The sequence below is a fragment of the Ipomoea nil genome, unplaced genomic scaffold (genome assembly GCF_001879475.1).
Source record: "Ipomoea nil cultivar Tokyo-kokei standard unplaced genomic scaffold, Asagao_1.1 scaffold3169, whole genome shotgun sequence".
Classification (NCBI taxonomy): domain Eukaryota; kingdom Viridiplantae; phylum Streptophyta; class Magnoliopsida; order Solanales; family Convolvulaceae; genus Ipomoea; species Ipomoea nil.
The window spans coordinates 2,961,142-2,980,714 of record NW_017619597.1 but is presented as its reverse complement, the minus strand read 5'-3'; the positions used below and the strand labels follow the sequence as shown (position 1 = coordinate 2,980,714).

The 19,573-nt window shown below is 32.9% G+C and overlaps 1 long non-coding RNA gene and 1 other non-coding gene across 2 annotated transcripts; both read right to left on the bottom strand.

Annotated features, from left to right (window-relative positions):
- Nucleotides 1-7,694: 7,694 nt before the first annotated feature.
- TRNAG-GCC lies at nt 7,695-7,765 on the bottom strand. Its single transcript has one exon. It is a non-coding gene; the product is annotated as a tRNA-Gly (tRNA).
- A 1,838-nt stretch (nt 7,766-9,603) lies between these two features.
- LOC109167679 lies at nt 9,604-9,997 on the bottom strand. The gene is made up of 2 exons (XR_002051894.1): nt 9,767-9,997; nt 9,604-9,658 (listed from the first exon to the last, which is right to left on the bottom strand). It is a non-coding gene; the product is annotated as an uncharacterized LOC109167679 (long non-coding RNA).
- Between the last annotated feature and the right edge of the window lie 9,576 nt (nt 9,998-19,573).

The window sequence follows — 19,573 nt, the reverse complement described above, 5'->3', positions numbered from 1 at the left end:
CGTCCATTTTGCTCATGTGTATAAGCACATGACTGACGGTGATTGATGCCTAAGGTTTGAAATACAGTATGTAATTTTCTATACTCACCCCCTAGATCGGACTGGATTGAATTTATAGAACGCCCAAATTGGCGCTCAACCAACACACGAAACGACTCGAAACATTTATATATGTCTGATTTTACCCGTAATGGATAAAACCAGCAGAAACGTGAGGAATCATCTACAAATAAACAGAAATAACAGTAACCACTAACAGATAATACCGGGGACGGTCCCCAAATATCAGTAAAAATAAGATCTAGTACACTTTCACTAGAACGTAGTACACTATCTAACATAAACCGCGATGATTTCCCGAGGTGGCACGAAACACAGGAATCGACTGGAGCATTTTTATTGGATTTGACTGGGCAACTTTGTAGGACTTTATTCTGAACAGTTTTATGTGGGTAACCGAGCCTTTGGTGCCAAACCGTAGGAGTGGCTCGGGAACTGACATAGGCAAAATTTGAGGGTGACGCCGAAAGCTTGTAAAGTTCGCCCGTAGTAGGACCGCTTTGGTTATAGAATCCTTCACAAAAAAACAAGAATCATGAAACTCAAAATATACACCGTTATCAACTGCAAATTTATGAACAGAAAGTAACGGGACCGAGAGACTCGGGACATGTAATATATTATTTAAACAAAGAGATTTTGACGCGGATGGAAGAGATGCACGACCGACTCGAGTAATAGCCAAACCTGCGCCATTACCCACACGTAGCACGTCAGAACCACCGTATTCCTCCGACTGCCCCATCATATTAGCATCGGGGGTCGCATGCGCGGTGGCACCGATGTCCGGATACCACCCATCTGAAGGAGCATGAACCGGAGCCGTCGGGGCATTGGCCGATACAGTGACATGAGCTTGTGGCGCGGCTAGTTACGGGTGATACCTCTTGAAGCAGTAAACGGCAGAATGGCCGTGGGAGCGGCAAATCTGGCACCGAGGCCCTACGCGGCCACCTCGGTTCTGGCCGCCACGGCCACCGCGACCACCGAACGACGAGCCACGACTCGTATGTTGCTGCTGTTGTCGTTCGCCTCCAGATGATGCACCACGGCCAGAACCTGCATAGAACGTCGAGTGGGCAGCGGTCCCCTTGGCTGTAGGAAAATCATCCACCAGGATGAACTCATTGGCTTGCAGGTAATCCGAGAGGTGGGCGAGCATCACTGCATTGCCGGAGGTGAAAGAGGCCGCCAGTGTCTTCAGTTCCGGACGCAGGCCGCGGATAACATATAAATTCTGCTCCATGAGCGACAGGGGCGTCCGGCTTGAATGAGGGACTCAACAAGCACCCCCGCACGCCCAAGGTAGTCGGTAGTGGTGGAGTTACCTTGTCGGAGAAGCTGGAACTGCCCCAAAAGGTTGAGGCACCGAGCTTGGCTGGAAGAACCAAGCACCATGGTGATGGACTCCCAAATCGCCGCCGAGGTGTTTCGTCCAAGAGCAAGATATAAGACCTCATCCGACATTGATGAGATCAAGAGTGAAAGGATCGATTGATCCTATTTCACCCAGGCTTGGTGTGCTGGATTTGGAACGACACTGGTCGGCGGAGTACTGCTTGAATCCGCGGAAGATGGAGCGACGGTGATCGTCGCCGGCGGGCATGGCAGGCTGCCATCTACGTAGTCGAGGAGCTCCTGGCTCCGGAGAAACGGAAGCAGCTGCGTGCGCCAGAACAGAAAGTTCCGGGACGTCAGCTTCATAGTTACGTAGTGGTGGGCGCCTGCAAGAGAGTTTCCGGCAGCCGGAGACGGACCATCGGCGGGGGGGGGGGGGGGGGGGGGGAAAGAGTGTGCTCAGAGGAGTTCGAAGACATCTCGGTGGTTTACGGTGAAGAGGGGGAAATTTGACGGTGGAGATGAAAAAGATGACCGAGACCCGGCTGATACCAGATTGGAGAATGTCTTTCGATTAAATTGAAACATGATAAAGATTACAGAGTATATCACAAATAAAACTCTAACTAACCCTGATAAGTAGAACTAGCCTTGACTAACTAATAAAAACCACATAATACAAGACTATACATTATACAATAATAATATGAAATAATAACTTAATTGCTTTATTATAGGGTTAAATTAAATTAGATTAGATTAGAAGTTAGATTAGATTATCATGATTAGTTGTTTTGTAGTTTGTTAGAATTTCTAGTTATCTTAGTAAGTATCCCAACGAAACTAGGATTCTACAACTACGGGATGTTTTATATGAATAATATAGGGTATAATATAGAGTTTGAAAATTTTTGAGATACGAAACTAAGTGTTTTCTAGAACTCGAGAGAGTTCGATCATGATTAAGTCATGTGATTCCTTCGTAACGTATAGCCCGATGTGGCTGAGCCGCTGAGGACTTATCAAAATCCAAAAATTACCCTTTTCCCAACCTAAATTAAACCTTCGAATCAAGTTCACCAAACCAAATAAACCATTCTATGATATTCAAACCATTCTATGTAATTTGAGTGTGACATACCCAGATCGGGTCAACCATGTTTGTATCAGTGGTCAACGATATAATTGCTACATTTCATGCCATCCATTATAAATTATGCAAAGTACTTGTATGATGATCTTGAATATTGCTATAGACAACGATAATCAACTAACGATAAGCCCGTGTGGCCCAACGTAAACAAAAGTTAATTCACCTTTGAAATTAAAGCAAGCTTTAGATTACCCTAAAAAGTAAACTATACAGTAAAATATAATAATAATAATAATAATAATAATAATAATAATAATAAGAGGATGCTGTTCATTCTTATTTTTTATTAAATAGGATATCGTCATATATTATGCGTGCCTTTAGTTTCGATAAATTGTTTTACATCATTGTCACTCTTCTTTGAAATAGTCATTCTTATTTTTATTAAATAGGATATCATCATATATTATGCGTCTTTAGTTTCGATAATTGTTTTACATCATTGTCACTCTTCTTTGAAATAGCCCATTCTTATTTTTATTAAATAGGATATCGTCATATATTATGCGTGTCTTTAGTTTTGATAATTGTTTTACATCATTGTCACTGTACTCTTCTTTGAAATAGCCATTAAAGTTTTATCATAAATATGTATTGATTGAATTATGTGACAACAACATTATTATATTATGGTTGAATTGTGTTTTTAATGAAACTAGTATTTTCGTACGTGCAATGCACGAAATGGATTAATAATACTAGTATTTTACCCGTGCGATATGATGCACGATATAAAAAATATAAGCATAAATGTTATGGTCTTATATTAATTATTATTTTGACTTTAAAATGTTAATTGGTAATAATAGAAAAGCAAACTAATCAAAATTACAAATTATTAAAAACTTCTTTGTAAATCGTAATCTTGATGCATGAAATGTCTGTTGAGTGTTTATCTGATCATTTTTAGCTTGAAGAGAAGCTTCATTATTTGCGGTTAATCCCAACAACAATAATCAATTTTCAGTTTTGTTTTATTGGATGTGTCTGTCACTCACCCAAACAGGTATCCCTCTGCTAACATTATAATTTTTTTTTAATATAAAACATTATAAAAAATGACTAAATGAGTGCATAAGCTAAGATATAATTTTTTTAAAATATAAAACATTATAATTTAGTTATTTTTTCCAATAAAAATAAACATTATAATTTAGTTATTTTTTCCCATAAAAATAAAATACATCTGTGAAATGAATAGAGATGGTCCAAATATCCATAAGCCCATGAAAATACTATTTGTTTATATATATAAAATATAAATAAATATATATATGTGTATGTGTATACAATAATCTATTTTTGGCCATTAAAGTCTTATCATAAATAAGTATTGATTGAATTATGTGACAACATTATTATATTATGGTTGTGTTTGTAATAATTTTTTTGCATATATTTGGTATCAACTAATTCAAAATTCAGTTAGCATACATTGAACTTTTCCAACATCTATTACTATACTCCTAATGTTATCAAAATTTAAAGTTACTAATTTATTTATATATGGAGGGATCGGAGAGATACACACGTAACACACCATATATGCCTTGTGTCAATTCATTCATCATTCAGATCATTTAGTTATTTAATTTGTTTTACATCATTCTCAACTTCCTATAACTTGATATAACAATGAAAATATCCTATGATTGATATATTCAACCCCTACAATACAAGAAAACATATCCTAGACCCAAAAAAAAAAAAAAAAAAATGAATGGATAGAATATAATTTTGGTACTTTAAAATTACGATTTTGATTATTGCTAATAGTGATGATGAACCTGTGCTGAAGATGAATGTGATGAGCTACACTAAGCTAAGCAAAGAACAGCAATGTATATTGAGAAACCAGTGGTGTGAGTTTATCATGAAGCAAGAAGAATAATGTCCGATTGTTAACTGCAAGGGCAGTATTTATTACAAGAAGAATGTCTGATTGTATATAGTGTAATGTATGATAAAAGCAACCAAGAAAGATAAAAGGAGATTGTTATTGATCCTTTCCCCTCTTGAGTGTTGTATTGAGTCTGTATTTGTGTGTATGAACATATGAAGAAGAAAGAAGGAAAGTCCCATTTGGACTGCTCAGTATTCCCTCTTAATGGCCTCCCTAAAATGAAGGGGTTAGGCCCCTTTATATAGGCACCAGGCTTGACCCGATATTGAATAAATGTAAAAATGTATAGGGCGATATATCCGGAGTATATTCTCCTGCACACCACTCAACTAATTGCCTTTTTTTTTTTTTTTTTTTTTTTTTAAATACTAGTTAGTATTTTCACACGTGCGTTGCACAGAATGAATTTGTTATAATATTTTAAGAATATTTGAAATCGATATACAATTATATAAATTATAACAACACATATCAAGTGGCTTGTGGTCCACTGGTATTCGGTTGCTCCCCTAAGTGGGGTTTGATAGGTTCAAACCTTAGTTGAGGCATATAGTGTGTATATAGGTATCCCTTATAATAAAAAAAATTATAACACCGCATATTATATAACATAATTGATGAAATGAGTAGTTGAATCGATTATGTTTTATGATATTATCATTGCTTGAATTCGAGTAATTAAGTGGATATGCAAACTCGATCAGAAAGGGAAAGATGAATTGAGATATATACTGATTAACTGGTTAATAAATAATATACAGTAAAAGATGAATTGACCTTTGTTTTCGGATGCTTGTGGAAGTGGTTAATTTCTTCATCGTCTTGCAAAACCTTAATAAATGTTGGTGGCTGTGAATTAATATTATAATTGTTGGAAGACTATGAAAGTTTTCTTGATATGCATATAAATTTTCCTAAACAAAATGCAATTTAGCAGATTATTGTTACACCTGTTTTTTTTTTTTTTTTTTTTTTTTTAAGTCTAATCTATATCTATATTAAGTATTATTTTTGTCCCCAGTTACCATGTTCCTCTAAAATCTAAATCCTCTACCCCTACTAATATTAATAATTTTTGTTTTTGGACGAGACCAAGGCCCCCTGTAGCCACCATGTCCCTCCGCGCCTGTTTGTTGGGATGATGGTGTGTGACAAGAAAGGACTATTTGGAAGAAAGATATTTTGCATCAAGAAGGCTATCTAAGTAAAAGTTGTCTGATCTATGGGCCATGATATTTTGCATGGTGCACACGATGCAAAAACGACGTCGTTTTGACTAAAAACGTGCGTCCTACTATGGGGGGTCAGCTCCCCTGTAGCCACCATGCCCCTGCCCCCCCTCTGGCTCCGTCTATGGGTGCACACAGATGCACAGCATAACGATTGTTTTTTTTAGGGAAGTCATTTTTCAAGGGATGCACATGCAAAATTTTCGAGCCTAATTTTTTGCGAGCTTTTGCAAGTCGGCCCACCAAACCCGCAGGCTAGGGTTCATGCAACCAAAGCCCGCCCCATGCGGGTTGACAGGCCCCGCGAGCCGGTCCGCGATTTTTTTAATTCAAAGTTAAAAAAAAATCTACGAATAATATTAATTTTTTTGTATTTAAAAATTAAAAAAAGTTACATTTTTTAAAATGTTAATATATATATATATATATATATATATATATATATATATATATATATATATCAAAAGAGTGTTATTCACAAAAAGGATTTTATCAAAAATATCAAACAATAAAAATTTTGAAGTATTCAATTCTTTTCATTTTCCTATTCATTTTCTAAAAAATGAACCAAACACACAAAGACAGTTTTCCGTTGTGTAGCCAAACACCAAAAAGGAAAATGTTTTCTGGAAAATAACTTATTTTCCAGAAAACATTTTTTCCAAAAGTCATTTTCCTGCTTTCCAAACGGAGCCTTAATCTCCAATATTTCTCTGTCTTTCTCTCTAGTCCATTTTTTCATATGACCAATTAATATCTCATATTTTTTCTATAGATACCGTCTTTTAGGTACACTTTTGTGTGTATAATTATTGAAAATGAATTTGAATACTTAAAGAAATAGAAAAGTGAAGAAAGGAAAACTTGAAAAAAAAAAAAAAGAAAAAAAAAAAGAAAGCAAAATTAGAGAAAAGAAGTAAATGTGTTTGATTTTGGTACATGATGACCCAAGAGATCAAATAATCTAAATATGAAGTTCAAAACAACAAGTTTGGAATACCACAAGTAGACCAAACTATCCAATTGAACAAAAATGGGTGGGAGGAATGACCTATGGCTACAGGTACTTGAGTACGTTGAGTCGAATTGAATGTGTTGGCCACATATATCCAACTAATATAATAACTTGTTATAGGAACTATTACACCACTTCAGTTGTGTTGGCAACTAATTAACCACCTACCTTTGCGAACTAGAGCTAACATGCAAGGCCAAGCTCACTAGCCATAGACCATTAGGGGGTGTTTGGTTGGGAGGAAGGAAAGGAATTGCAATTCGGTGGGCAAAGAATAAGATAGGAATAATGTATAAATTCAAACGGTATTTAGTTCGGTTCAGTTTTTATCGAACAATTCAGTTCGGTTCGAGTTTTTACCGAATCGTTCGATATACAAGAATCTATTACCGTTCAATTGTTCGGTATATTACCGAATCTAACTAGTTTGGTACTGTTCGGTTCGAGAAAACTGAACCGAATTGCCGACCCTTAAAGTTAATTACCAAAATGGTCCCTTGACTATAGCGAATTAGCAATTTGGTCCCAAGTTAACGGTTGACTAACGGTCAAACAAATGGAAGACCAAATTGATTAAGATTTTTAAAATTGAGGAACTTAATTGGTCAAAAAAAATAGTCAATGACCAAATTGGTAATTTCATTATAGTCAAGGGACCATTTCGGTAATTAACTCAAAAAAGAATTTAATAAAATCAAATTTACTTTTTTAATGACATAACAAAATATGATTGATTACATAATATTTATACATTCATAATACACTAAATATTAATTTTACTATAAAATAATTTGAAGATAAAAATGTTAAACATAGTGGAGAGATTTTACTAGTTATGTGGAAATAGTCTACCAAAAAAGAGAGAGAAAAAAAAATTAAAAATTAAAAAAGTAAAGATGAGCTCAGAGGCGCTGCTAGTCGTCGGATTAAAGATCAGATAATTTGTGGAGACCCAAATCACCACAAGAGCGCAGCTTTCATCATTGCTTAACTTATTGCACCAGCCGGGAATCGAACCCGGGTCTGTACCGTGGCAGGGTACTATTCTACCACTAGACCACTGGTGCTTCTTGCTATGAGTCACTGATAACCTAATACTTAACTGTCTTGTTACCAAAAGTTCTCTAAATCAATGGACATATTATGATTTATGATCAAAATATTATCAAGATGAACCTGTTCTATCAACAAATTTTAGGAGAATTATCAGTGTATTATTCAAATTACTACTGATAAAAGTTTAATATGATCAACTGATCAAGTTCTATAAATGTAAGTTTAGATTAGACTTTTAGTTATGACTATGGTTTACATGTTGCTCGAAGTCCATCAAAAAATAAATTAATCTGAAACACATCCTTCAATTGTACAATTAATTAATCGAAATTATAAATTTTTGTTAGGTTATAAGATTTGAACTTTATCCAATTGTACAATTAGTTAATCAAAATTCAAAACTCAATGATATATTCAAAGTCAAAAATCAATTTTATGGTTTTAAAAGCCCAGATTTTACATAGACAAAGACAATAGTTACGTATGTCTGTAAAAAGCTTTACGTGTCAAGCAATAATGTACAGTCCGAGTCATGTCGTTGGTCTCAGGATGTAGAGCAGGTTTCATTGGTCAAACTTTATGTTCTCATTGGTCAAGGTTAGGTAACCAGGTAGATCTGTCACCTATTAGTATAAATAGGGACCTTAGCTTCATACTCTGAAAAGAAACCTCCCAATACTATTCATCCTGTAATTCTACTATTTTTCAAGTAAAAATTAAACACTTAGCAAATTTATAATCAAGTATCTCACTAATACAATGAATCTTTTCCCTAATATATTATTGTCATGTCTAGTTGAAAACTTAAAAGCTAAATGAGAATGACCCAAAATTCTTAAAATTTATGGGGTGTTCTGGTAAATAGTTGTTAGTTGTTTGGGTTGGTAGGTTTGACTAGTTGATAGTATTAGTTGATATAGAAAAGTGATTGGTAAATTAGTTGTTAATTGATTACATGCAAAATGATTTTATAAAAAAGGTGATCGAAAAAGCTACTTTAAGCAGCTTTTTGAATTTTAGCATTTCGAAGTAATAAGTTTTTACAAAAAACTAAGAGCATCACCACCAGTATATAATGTGGAAATAATGTCAGAAAATGCCATGCGTGGCTATCACCATTGCGCCCAATGCTGGGCGCGTCAAACGCGCCTCTGACAGTAATTAAAGTATTATTATTTTTATTTTAAAATTCAGTTTTCCTTTATGAATTGAAGAAAGTTAAAGGATTTTACTTTAAAGTCTCTTTTATTTCCCATGGTAACATATTAATAACCCAAAATAAAGTATAGGCTATAAAATAAACTAGGAGTGTTTGTGTTCGTTTGTTAAGGTTTTTAATTTGAAAATCTTCTTCCGTAAGGCTGAATCCCAACCCTAAGGACCCCCCACACTTCGACTCGAAGAGCATTTGGGAGGATGTAAATCGTGGTAACTCAACTGAACATGAACCACAGAGGCTAGACCGGTGCTCACTGCACACAAGGAACCCCCTCACTTTGAGAGGTAGCTCCCACACTGCCGTTGGTGAGACTCGATCCCTGGTCATTCTTCCAAAGTTTCACCTTTGTTAAGGTTTTTAATTTAAAAATCTTGTTCGTGTTTGTTTGTTAAGCGTTCATTATTGTTTGTTAACGTTCGTGAACGTGTTCATTTACGTTCATGAACACGTAATTGCATCAAGCTCACATCACCATATATTTTTTTAAAATTTTAAGCAACACAATATCAAACTTCCACTGAGCTTCATTGTCAAGTCTTGCCTCCCCATATTTAAGCTTCATCTCAAGTCTATTAATTTCTTCTTGTTGTCGGTTTAATCTTTTTAGTAATCTCAAAATAATTTTCTTTACCCTCTTACAAATTGGAGGATCAAACCACTCCATATATCCACAACCTCCATTGTTCTGCGAATTAAATTGATGAAGAATTAAATCACATTACATATTTCACTTAAATAATTTTTTTTTTAAAAAAAAAAAAGAAGAAGGAAACATTGATGAAGAATTTCTTACCCCATTATTTTGACATTGTCAAAACCTTTGACCTAGATTATCATTTGTCCATGATGTGCGTAGCTTGACTTCGTGATCACAATAGCAATGTTTTACTGGAATACATTAACCAAATCCATAATAACTCCGATGGCTAAAAGAAGATGAAATTGACATATGTTGGGATTGTCTTGCTAGGGTTATGTAGAGATTGAAGAAATAGAGGGAAGAAAGGAAATGAACAGGAGAGGAAGAAAGAAATAAAGAGCAAAATAAAAGAGGCGTAAGAGGAAGAAGAAGACTTCTTAGGGCTAGTCAGAAATAGAAACGGGTGATGAAGAAAGGGAGAAGAAGAAGAAAAATAAAAGAGGAAAATAAAATAAAATTGAAAGGATCAAAATAATTTTTCAATTACACCACATTATTTTTTCAGTTGAAATTCTGATAGTAAGTGACCGTAAAATTAGATTGGAGGACCAAATCCGATACTAATTAGAAAGTCATGCACCTAATTAGAAAAAAAAAAAAAAAAAGCAATAGTTAAAGACCAAAAGTGCTTCAACTATGATAGTCAAGGAAGCAAAAATGATATTTTCTCTATAATAGTGTGATATTGTTATGGATCATAATATCTATCTACTATACTAATAAGAGCCCAATAGAGTTAGGCCTATAATGGGTAGAAAAAATAGCGGACACAGATTTTAATCAAATGTATGGCTCAGATTGATTAAAAGATTGATCAGATTTAAATTTTACACTAAAATTTCCTAAAATACCCACACACCGTTACTAATTCCGTTAAAATTTTAAGAATTGCCGTTAGTTCACCGTTAACTTACTCATTGATTTCAATAAAAAAAAGTCTTAGGTTCGAACCTCATCCTAATCAAAGTTGGCATAATTAGTACTCTATTTTACTCTTATTAAATTATATAAATAATAATTTAGTAGTTACAACAAAAAATAATACATATGCATTTCTTTAATTTAGAATTATGTGTCCACAATGTCTTTATTTAAAAAAAAAATTATTCATTATCAATAAATTAAATAAGAGAAATAATTTTATTAGTTATATTCTCTTTATTTTTCTTCCATATAAAAATTCTTTATATTCAAATTTATTAATTGATTATATTCGCTACATTATCCTTACAATGTCTTTATTCAGTGAAAAAAATTATTAATTATCAATAAATTAATTAAAAGAAATATTTTCATTAGTTATATTGTCTTTATTTTTCTCAAATGTAAAAATTTTTACATTCAAATTCATCAATTGATTATATTCACTACATTATCTATTATCTTTTTGTGCACTATTTTTCTAATTAAATATCAAAGTTATAATACAAAAATAATGCTATATATTTATTTATCAAGTATTTTATTAATACCATGAAAAAATTAAAAAAAAAAATAATTAATAAAGCCAATCATATTAACTACTTGAGAGATTTTGTGACAAAGAGCGTATTCAAATCACACAACAAATTGAAGTGAGAACTACCTCGCAATGTCCTTGTTTGACAATCAGCAGTTAGCGGTTAGCGTTAGCGGATTTGACCAGTGAATTTATTTAATTATTAACATTGGGTAGAAAAAATGACCGCCAAATTATTAAATCAAATGAATGGTTCATATTGTTCAGGTTTTAATTTTTTTCATTTAAGATTTTATAATTTATCCTTAATTATATGATTATCCATTTAACTTTTCGGTTAATTCACCGTTAGTCTAATTCTAATATTAAAGTCTAATATAGAATTATAACTACGCCATTAATCTAATTCTAATATTAAAGTCTTAATCGAACTTAACCACAAATCCTAATGTCGGAATCTCCTCAAACAATATTAGTATATATTTAATATTTTATGCCCTAATTTTTATTTGTTTTCCCTTATGTCCCGTATTTGGTTTCAACCATACCTATACAATTATTTTATTGACAATTATAATCAATCTTGACTATATTATCTTGCATTTGTAAACTTAGAATTACCTATTTAACCCGCACGGACTTAGCTCAATGTTTAGTGGGTAGTATTTAGGAGAGGAGACCAAGGTTTGAACCTCGGCAGCGGCAGTGCGGGAATTATGTCCAAAGTGGGCAGATTCCTTGTGCGTATCAGCATTTGACCCTGTCTGCTGAACCATTGAGTCACCGTGATTTACAACTTCCCACAATGCTCTGTCGGGTCGGAGTGTGGGGGGCCCTTGGGGTTGGGGACTCAACCTTTGGGAGAAAAATTACCTATTTAAATACGCAAATTCAACCTTCAATTATCTATGCATGAACAATTTCAATATAATCCTGCCTCAATATACTTTAAAGTACTTATTTTTAAAAAAAATGCATTGGGCATTATCCCAATCGCGCAATGCGCGTAAAAAACTAGTTATATCTATATATTTCCAAATTAAAGAACAACGTAACTTGGCCTGCTGGTGCATGCATGTGGCGTATCTACATCTACAACTTTAAGAAGAGCCAATGAAGGTAAGGGTATATCGGGAATACAAAATGTGTTGGTATAATAGTGTGTTCTTTTCTAAAAGATTGTACTTTGTATTCTTTTGATTGTACATACATTTTTATAACTTATAATGTACATTATTCTAACTCATAAAATACATTATGTTACTCCAGTAGTTTCATTATTCTAACACATAAAGTAAATTATTCTAACTCATAAAGCATATTATTCTTACTCATAATATTAACGACGTCATTTTGGATCTGATCGTGGTCCATACAATAATTTGTCGATGCCTTCATGACCCATCCAAAACATATTCTCAATTTCCTTATCTTTATTTATTACAATAAGCAGTAAAACTATTTTTGGACAAGTTAAAATTCATATTAAGCAACATTTATTTTTAACTTATATAGTGATTATCCTCACTTTAGTTTCACACGTTGGGCATGATTAATTCGCGCTTCACGCGTATTCTAACTACTAGTAGTAATATATATACCTAATATGATGGGCACTTCAGCTGAGGGTTTAGGGAAAGGAAATTGGCTTCCCTTAGGATAAATCAAAAGGGCACCATGCACGGTGGCACGAAACTAGTGATTGTGAGCGTGCCACCACAATGTACCTTCTTCATCGTAAAGCACTATCTTAATTTTGACTAAATTTAGTTCCTAATTGAATAGGACATTGAGTTACAAATTCTGGACCATCTGTCCATGAATACCTCGACATTTTTACTCCATGCCTGCAAGAAACCTAGCTCAATCAGTTATATTTAATTTGTACGTTCTAACTTCTAATAATATATACCAGTTCCAACTAACTAGAGTACAGTAAATATATATATATATATATATATATATATATATATATATATATATATATATACCAATGGATCATGGATGGTTATATTTTTGGAATCTTTGTTATAAACATGGACAATAAGTGTATGTCCTTTAGTGGCATAAAGAACCAGTCTAGGGAACTTCCCGTTCACTGTCAAGATCTTCTTACTGCTGCAAAGCTTCGTGCATGGAGTCTCTTCAATCTGCAGATTATATATAATGCATACATACATACATGGCATAATAAGTATAAGCAAAACATTCAAAAACGTAATCCCCAAATCTAGCTGAGTACAAATTAATATTGGGTAGTTTTACTGTATTTGTATATACTGTAATGTATGATAAAAGCAACCAAGAAAGATAAAAGGAGGATTGTTATTGAATGCCGGTCCTGAGCATGTCTAACATGAGCTTGTACAACAAATTATAATTTTCTCTTTATTTTTATTATCTAAATACATAATAACAACTTTCATCCGTGCATAGCATGTGCATCATGCATGCGTGCATAGCACGGATAATTGGACAATTATTTACTCGAATTCAAACAATGATAATACCAAAAAATATAATCGATTCAACATATTTCATTAATTATACTATATAATATTCGTTGTTATAATTTATATAATTGTACTTGTTTTTTTTACGCGCTTTGCGCGAATGGGATAATGCCCAATGATTATTTTTAAATAAGTATTTTAAAGTATATCAATGCAATATTATATAGGAAATGTTTATGCATAGGTAAATAAATGTTGAATTTGTTTATTTAAATCGGTAATTTAAAGTATATAAATTCAAGATAATATATGAGAGATTGATTATAATTGTTACTAAAATAAATATTTACAACTTTGTAATAACGCTAGTCTAAATAGTTAGTCTAAAAGTGATAGTCTAAATAAATACTACTTTTTGTTTAAATTTCTCCAATTCTTCTTAATTCTCTTTTGGATAGCATTGTCATTGTTTTCATCTTCAGTACATGTCTTCTTCTTTTTTTATTTTTTATTTTTATTGGTAGTGTGTCATGTGCAATTAGGTTACTGGTGACAGCATAGAGGGAATCATCATGCAATGAGATTATGGTGTAAGAAGTTTTAAATTTGTCTTGTTGTGTATATAACTGGGATTTTAGTTGAAATATGATCTCTTTATCTTACAAACACCTATTGATATTTAGTAGTAATAGTTCTTTTTCCTACATGTTTCATGTGTTGTGAGATATGTGTCGTAGGTTATCATGTGAAAGTATTGAACAAAATATTAATATTTATTATATTTGTATAAAATACTTGGTAAATAAATATATATTACAAGATAATGTAAAAAGGAGACAATGAACAGTGTAGTGAATATAATAAATTAATAAATTTGAAGGTAAATATCTACTATACAACCATTCACTAAAATATGTCGATGATTCACTAATTGATGGGCTGCAGGAATAGTTGAAGCCATACCCAATCGAAAAAGGATGTTATCCAAACGCATTTCAAGTAATTGTAGTAAAACTTGACCTGTTGACCCCTTGGCTTTTCTGGCAATCCGAACGTATTGAATTAACTGTTGTTCTGTAAGACCATAATGAAAACGCAATTTTTGTTTTTCTTCTAGGAGAATACAATATTGAGATTTTTTCCCGGAACGCGATTGGTTTCTAAGATCACTTTCAGCCCTAGGCCTTTTATTAGTTAGTACAAGATAATGTAAAAAGGACTCAATCGTATGGATATGTAAAATACAGGATTTCCAATCCTAACAAGAAAGGGAGGGAAACGGATACTCAATTGAAAGTGAGTAAACAGAATTCCATACTCGATCTCATAGATACATATAGAATTCTGCGGAAAGCCGTATTCGATGAAAGTCGGATGTACGGCTTGGAGGGAGATCTTTCATATCTTTCGAGATCCACCCTACAATATGGGGTAAAAAAGCCAAAATAAGTGATTTTAGCCCTTATAAAAAGAAAACTGATTCTTGAACCCCTTTCACGCTCATGTCACATCGAGGTACTGCAGAAAAAAAAAATAGCAAAATCCGATCCAATTTATCGTAATCGATTAGTTAACATGTTGGTTAACCGTATTCTGAAACACGGAAAAAAATCATTGGCTTATCAAATTATCTATCGAGGCGAGAAAAAGATTCAACAAAAAACAGAAACAAATCCAGTGATCTAAATATTTTTAAACTATTATAGCAAATTCATTCCGTGCAATGCATGAGTAAATATACTAGTGGAATATAGTAAAATGATCCCCCAATACTATAAATGAAGATATATATGTTTACATTGAATTTGCGATATATGCTGAATAAGAGAAGCTTCAGCAGCTAAGAGGCAACAAAGGAGCAGAAACTGGAGAACCAAGACAACCTTTGAATCTGACAACATTTTTGTTGATGATGGACCTGTACTGAAGATGAATTGTTGTGCTTTACAGTTGAAGCATCTAAAGCAGATTGCAGCATTCGTTTTTTGTTTTCTTGTAACCCTTTTCTATATATAAGCAAAGGGTCTATATGTTTGTAAATACTTACTGTAGGCTGTGTAGATGTATAGGTGTAGAAGTCAGCTGGGTAATGTATAAAATAATACACAATATTGTACTTTTAAACACTCCCATACACATTTAGATTAATTTCACACGCAATAGCCACTAAACCACTCTCCTAAATTTCAGGCCTTACACACGTCTTCCATTTGAATTGAAAAAAAAAAAAAAAAAAAAAAAAAAACCCGGCATCGTAATGGCTGGACGGGAATTTTGCACAAAATCTATTTTGCTTTATTATAGTTAGGATTGGTAAGAGCATCCTTATCAGTTGAGGTTATTTCTCAGTTATTTGTGGGTCCCAGCATTCACCTCATCCTCTATCATTTCATTCAATTACAAAAAACCCTTCTTTACATCAATTTTGAGTTATTTCTCAGTTTTTTATGCACCCACCATTTAACTCACTATATTTTAATTATTTCTCTTACTTATTGGGACCACAAATATACCATACTTTGCATAAGAAATATTTTTGAAATAACTTCTCCCCACATCAGCTATTAACTTTGAGTGGAGAGAATTCATGTAGAAATAACTCTTAAATAACTACTAGTGTGGATGCTCTAAGATCAACCAATGTATATTCATCTTGTACAAAACAATACAATTAAATGCTGAGAATCTGCAATCTAATGTGAACAACATTAATTAGACGCATTTGGATTGCAGCCTTACCAAACGACATCGTATTAGGTGGGTGGAAAAATAAAATTTTCAGCACTTTGATGCCAAACGACATTGTATTGGGTGGGCGGGAAAACGAAATTTTTAGGAGGTTGTTGCTTTATTATAGGGTTAAATTAAATTAGATTCGATTAGATTAGATTAGATTAGAAGTTATATTAGATTATCATTCTTCCAAAAGGTTGATTAGATTAGATTAGAAGTTAGATTAGATTATCATGATTAGTTGCTTTGTAGTTTGTTAGAATTTGTAGTTATCTTAGTAAGTGTCCAACGAAACTAGGATTCTACAACTACAAATACTGATGTTTTATATGAATAATATAGGGTATAATATAGAGTTTGAAAATTTTTAAGATACGAAACTAAGTGTTTTCTAGAACTCGAGAGAGTTCGACCATGATCAAGTCATGGTAATTCCTACGTAACGTATAACCCGGTGGGCTGAGCCGCTGATGAGGACTTATCAAAACCTAAAAATTACCTTTTTCCCAACCTAAATTAAACCTTCGAATCAAGTTCACCCAACTAAATAAATCATTCTATGATATTCAAACCATTCTATGTAATTTGAGTGTGAAGAGAAGATCGGGTCAACCATGTCTGTGCGATACACGTGCAATGTACGTGCGATGCACAGGTGAAATTTTGTATTATATATTTAGATAATAAGATTAATGCAAATGTACAATTATTTGATTATGAGATTAGTACAAAAATATGAGATAATTAATTAAATAATATATGACTCGCTTGTCTTATTTTAGGTTAACAATTATATATTTGCCATTATGTTTTACAGAGTTTTTTCATAAAACACAAAACACACATTAGCATAAACTACATTTGAGAGTATAAAAGCAAACAATTCTCTAACTGTGTTAAAAAATTCAAACTGTGTACTTATTTTGGCGCTTCATTTATTTAATTTTCACATATTGTGTTACATTGCATGTCTGCATTACATATTTTCATTTTAAAAGAAACAAACTAAGAAAATGAAGTAAATCCTAACTCCTAAGTATAAATAAATGATAATATGGCTTGAATTCGAGCATATTAATTACCCAATTATCTGCACGTGCGATGAACGTGCGATGCACATATGGCGTGTTTTGGGTCGGCCAAGCTTCGGAGTTTTGCTGTAAAACCAACCGAAGAGTTTGTATTGTTGGATCCAACCACTGTGATATTGTGGTTAGCGATGGAGAAAAATATGATGTTGTTCATCACTGCATTCACCATTCACAGCAAATATGTTTTCCCATATCCACGGTTAGCTTGAATGTATCTGTTCAGAATATATATATTAATTATATTATGAATATAATATTCCATTAGAATTGAATGATTATGTGGAGTGAGCGAGATTGAAATTGAAATAAATAAATAACTATATATATACCATTTTTGGAGCATGGAAATAGATCCCCAGGCTGGCCATTAATCATATAAGCATCAGAGATGTTTGGATCTCCTCCATTGACAGTAAACTGAGTAAAAACATCTTTTATATCGCTCTTCCACCATTCTTCTGCATTTCAAGAATTAATTACCGTAATATTGTTAAGGGAACTAAAGAACAACGTATAAATGAATGTGGCATATAATAATATATATACCTAATATGATGGGCACTTCAGCTGAGGGTTTAGGGAAAGGAGAAATTGACTTCCCTTCTTAGGATAAATCAGAAAGGCACCATGCACGGTGGCACGAGACCATTGACTGTGAGGGTGCCACACAATGTACCTTCTTCATCCGAAAGCACTACCTTTTGACTAAATTTAGTCCCTGGTTGAATAGGACATTGAGTTACAAATTCTGGACCATCTGTCCATGGATACCTCGTCATTTTTACTCCATGCCTGCAAGAAATCTAGCTCAATCAGTTATATTTAATTTGTACGTTCTAACTTCTAATAATATATACAAGTTCCAACTAACTAGAGTGGCAAATTATGCCCTGGACCCGTGTCCACAATTCATTGTGGATACGGGCCCAAAACGATGTCGTTTTTCAAAAAAAACGCGTCATTTAGTTAAAAAAATAAAAATAAAAAATTGCGCGCGTTTTGCCGTTAACGGTGTTAACGGCGTTAATTTTTTTTTTTTTGGATTATGAATGTACGGTTATGCCGTTATGAATGTACAGTTATGCCGTTATGAATGTACAGTTATGCAATTATGAAATTATGAACACAGAGCTCTAACATTATGAACATATATAGTGATAAAATTATGATCATGGAGCTTTAAAATTGTGAATATAGAGCTTCGAAGATTATGAATGTACAGTTATGGAGTTATGAATGTACACTTATAGAGTTATGAATCTACAGTTATGGAGTTATGAATCTACAGTTATGAGATTATGAATCTACAGTATGGAATTATAAATGTACAGTTATTGATCGAATTATGAACAGAGAGCTCTAACATTATGAACGTACAATTATGAACATATAGTGATAAAATTATGAACATAGAGCTCTAAAATTGTGAACATAGAGTTTCGAAAATTATGAATGTACAATTATGGAGTTATGAATGTACAATTATGGAGTTATGAATGTACAATTATGGAGTTATGAATGTACAGTTATAGAGTTATGAACGTACAGTTATGGAGTTATGAATGTACAGTTATTAACATATAGTAATAAAATTATGAACATATACTCCTATAACGAAGCGGTCTGAATTTTTTTTTTTTTTTTTTTTTTTTTTAAAAGGAGATAACAGTGCCCCGTTATCGATTGAACTAGAGTACGGTAAAAAAAAATAAAAATAAAATATATCAATGGATGGTTATGTTTTCTGATCCTTTGTTATAACGTGGACAGCAAGTGTGTCTCCTTTAGTGGCGTACAGAACCGGTCCAAGAAACTTCCCGTACACCGTCAAGATTTTCTTAGTGCTGCAAAGCTTCGTGTATGGACTCTCTTCAATCTGCATATTATATATAATGCATACATACATGCATAATAAGTATAAGCATGCAAAACATTCAAAAGCTCAATGGAATCTATATCTATATATCTATATTATATATATATAAAAATAAAATCCTCCTAACCAAGTTTTCCCCCCAAAACTTAAGGGCATTTATGTAATCTAATAATAATAGTAATAATAATAATAATAATAATAATAATAGTTTATATAATGTTATTACCTTAATTAAATATTTTATTAGTTAAATAATTGATAAATCTTATTTGGTAAGTAAATGTTTAA